Here is a 4564-nt window from a genome sequence, read left to right as displayed (position 1 = left end):
CTGAACCAAGTAGGTAGGCTTTCTTGAAGAAATATACTTCCTACTTTGATTGCACGTAACAATAGCAATAGTTAATTGCCTCATTGGAGGATAGTTGACTTTGGATTACAAAAATACCATTCAAATTATAAAATCATGGATGTCTTTTCTTAACAAGCAAACAAAAATCACATGAAGAGATCTGGCAATTGCGTAGTTGTGTGACTTATACCATACTATGAACGTGTAGCGATACTGTACACACCCTTATTTTCCTGCTTTGTGTAATTGATAGAAGCGACGGGAAGACTAACCCAAGCAAACATACAATGCCCAAATGGATTAACAAATGAGCAGTTATGATAAGAGACAAACCAATCAGTTCGTTCTGGCCTGTATGCTCTCAGGTGTGTTATTGTGCAGCCGTAGGACAAATCGATCAGGGTGCTGCGTGTACGTACGTCAGTGTGCATTTTTCGCTGGAATAGAATTGCTAGCCACCCTCCAGAACAATCAATCCAACAGCCTGCTTCCTCCTGTACCTTTGCTACTCAGGGAAACCAATCTACGTTTACGTATGTGGGTGTCATACACTACTAAAAGTACAGGCAAAAAGAATCGCATCACAAAACTTGCCGAAAAACTTGGCGTTCGCCGGACAGATACCTGCGTGGCTGAGATGGCTGCACGATCGAGTTCGTTGTAGTTCACAGAGTCTTGTGGCCGTTGCACGCATCCCACTGTCTTCCCCGAGCGCCTGGAAGCCGACGCACGCTGCCGCCTCTAGACAGATACCTGCTTGACTGAGATGGCTGCACAGTCGAGTTCGTTGTAGTTCACAGTCTTGTCGCCGTCGCACGCATCCCACTGTCTTTGCCGAGCGCCTGCATGCCGATGCACGCTGCCGCCTCCGGCCATCCGGTGTCAAAGACCAGCACTAATATGGATATTGGCTAGCTCACATCCCTCATCGTTCTCCAACTTCGAGCACGCCAAGCACAGCTGCAGGTCTATATCAGCTCAAAACTCCATGCCAGCAACTCAATGGCACCAGCTGATGTGATCGGTTGAGAACTGTCTTGGGAGAGAGGTAGAAGCAGATGAACTCACAGCAGCAATTTTAGGGAATCTATAACTCTAATATACATAAGTGAAGATTATTCTGTTCCTTTGACCTAGATGCGATTCTCCACTCAAAATTCAAACGCATCATGTCGACGCATAATGTAAATTGCAACCCTAGCATACAGGAAGGAGATCGCACAGGCAGAATCGGATGGGAGAACACATTAGGTTTCTATCCAACTATCCAACATAAATATTGAGCAGAGAGCAGTACGGGACTATGTGAGGTGGCAGGGCTGTTTCTAGATGGAAAAATTCTAGGGGAACAAATGATGTGACGTGAATATTGTAGGGGAGATCAACCATGGCATCATCTTCCATAGTTCCTGCACTCTAAAGCTTCACCAATAATGATGATAGTTCGGTCTGATTCAAACTGCACTCAATGTGACTCCTTCTCCACTGTAACTTCTGACATGAATCGCAATTTGATCGCGCCATAGAAGTTGAGGGGATTGAACTCCCTCATCCTCAACCAATCTGGATTGCATCGTCGGGAGTTGGGGACCTGAGGTAGTGGAGATCCATCAGTCGTAGAGGCTGGTTGGATCGCTTTAGATGATCCTTGCTTGAAAACTACAGATGGGACAGGAGGAAGTGGATCGAATGAAGGATTAGGAGGAGCAGCGCTAGAACTCTTTTCAGCGCTAGGGCTGGCAGGATTGATGGAGGAATAAGTCTTGAAGGGGAGTTTTTTCCCCAAAAGAGAGTGCACGTGGGACAACAGCCTTGGAATCTTAGAGTACATCATCCAACGGTTGTAGGTAATTACCCTCCAGATCATACGGACAATTTGTTTAGTTGTGAGGATTAACGTGGAGCATCGTATGGTCCCTCCAATTAGTAAATATAAGATTCAACATGCATGATCATCTACAGCAGCAGCAAGAGTAGCTAATTATTCAAAATACAAACCACTAAAGCAAAAACTAATTGGACCAACGGAGGAGTCACATACCAAGCAACAATCCCCCGCAACAGTTTCAGAAATGGAGCTTCGAGCAAAGAGATCGAAATCCATGGGTTCGGGAGCAAGAACACGAGAGAGAGAAATGGTGAGTTTTTTATGGAGGTAGGTGGTGATGTGGGATGAAAAGATAAGTAAGGAGGCCCATGTGGGGACCACAACCCACCAGGGCACACCAAGGTGGGTTGTGCCCACCTGGAGCACCTCCCTCTGATGTTATTTGCACCAAAAATTCTTAAATAATCAGAAAAAATGTATTAAATTTTTAGAGCATTCTGAAAACTTTTTTTTGGGTCATTTTTTATGCACGGGAAATTCAGAAAACAGACAAAACATGGCATTTTATTTTAATTAACTAATAAAAACAGAAAACAAAAGGTTGGGATAGAAGGTAGTGCTTACTAAATTCATCAACTTCATACCTCTAAAAAATGATCAATTAATAAGGCTGGCCAAGTCTTATCAAAAACCACTTTCGATTAGCATGAAACCGAAGAACTTTCATAAATCACTAAGTTACCTCAACGGGGATATGAATGTCCCCAACAATAAACATTTCATATTTCTTTTTAACAGTAGGTAGAGGTAGTTGAAAACTTCCAATAGTGATTGTCAGAGATGTTTCAATAACATTAATACCATTGACTTGGAATTGTTTCTTCGAAAAGTGTACTGTATGCTCATTACCATTGATATGAAAAGTGACTTTGCTTTTATTGCAATCAATAACAGCCCCTGCAGTATTCAAGAAGGGTCTACCAAGGATAATCAACATGTTGTCGTCCTCGGGCATCTCAAGTATAACAAAGTCAATCAAAATAGTAACATTAGCAACAACAAATACCAATAGGTATGGCAGTTGATTTATCAGCCATTTGCAAAGATATTTCAATAGGTGTGAGTTTATTCAAATGAAGTCTTTTATACAAAGAGAAAGGCATAACACTAACACCTACTCCTAAATCACATAAAGCAGTTTCACATAATTTCTTTTTATGGAACAAGATATAGTTGGTATTCCCAGATCTCCAAGTTTTTTAGGTACTCCATCTTTGAAAGTGTAATTAGAAAGCATCATGGAGATTTCAGCTTCCGGTATTTTTCTTTTATTGGTGATGATGTCTTTCATGTACGTTGTGTAAGGATGCATTTTTAAGATATCAGTCAAGCGAGTACACAAATCGACTGGACTCAGAATTTCAGCAAATTGTTCAAATTCTTCATCATCTTTCTTTTTATTTGACTTAGGTGGAAAGGGTGTAGGTTTTTGAACCCATGGTTAAATTTCCTTACCATGTTTTCTAGCAACAAAGTCTCTTTTGTCATATCTTTTATTCTTGGGTTGTGGGTTATCAAGATCAACTATTGGTTCTATCTCAACATCATTGTCTGGTTCTTTATTATTTGTTTGGGTATCTTCCCGAACCTCACACTACTAGGAAAAGGGCTATAGATAGGATTGATACTAATGGCGCACCAGAGAAGTAGTGCGCCACTACTATATACTAATGGCGTACCTGTTGGTGATGCGCCATTAGTGTGGAAGACACTAATGGCGCACCAGAAATAGGGTGCGCCACTAGTATTAATTTTTTTTCCATTTTTCCATACATACTAATGGCGCATCAGGTCGACAATGCGCCATTACTAGTTCTAACTAGTAATGGTGCACCAGGCAGAGAGTGCGCTATTACTGTAATTTTTTTTCTTATTTTTTTGCAAAACTACTAATGGCGCACCGTTTCACAATGCGCCATTACTAGTTTAAACTAGTAATGGCGCACTATTACACGGTGCACCATTAGTATATATATTTATATTTTTTACTTTTTTGCAAAACATCTAATGGCGCACCACCTGCAGGTGCGCCATTAGTAACCAGGGTTACTAATGGCGCATTTCCTTGTGGTGCGCCATTAGTAACCTGGGACCCCAACAAGATATTTTGGACAGCCCCACACCTACCCACTCACTTTCCCCACTTCATTCCCTCCACCTCCTTCTCCAAGCTTTCGGCTGCCTCCTCCTCCTCACCTCATTTCCACCATAGACTCATCAAAATTAAGTGGTGAAATTACCTTTTTTGATAGGTAAGTAAGGGGAAAGCTATCTTCATGATGTAGATCTACTTTTTTTCTCCCTAGCTCGCTCCAACAATGTGCACATGCACTTTTTGTGGCCTAGCTAGATCTATGTATGTTTGTGGTGTTGCATGTGTTTGTGGTGTTGCATATATGTTTGTGTTTGAAGGTACCGGTATTTGAAATGCGATAGTTGCCAATATTTTGCCAGAATGTTTTGATTCATTTCCATTTCGGCGAGAATTTTCGCACTATGCATTCTTTTTGGTCCTATTTTTAGGGAAGGTCATGCCATTTTTTTTCTTGGTTCTAAAATATCGTTTTGCTCTACCCCGCAGGCGACCATGGTCCGCACGATGACTAAAGGCATCGTGAATAGGTTTTTGAGCTCCGCGAAGGCCGAGATGCTTCA

This window comes from Triticum dicoccoides, chromosome 5A (assembly GCF_002162155.2).
Source record: "Triticum dicoccoides isolate Atlit2015 ecotype Zavitan chromosome 5A, WEW_v2.0, whole genome shotgun sequence".
NCBI lineage: Eukaryota > Viridiplantae > Streptophyta > Magnoliopsida > Poales > Poaceae > Triticum > Triticum dicoccoides.
The sequence above is the reverse complement of the archived record's forward strand: the minus strand, read 5'-3'. Positions refer to the sequence as shown.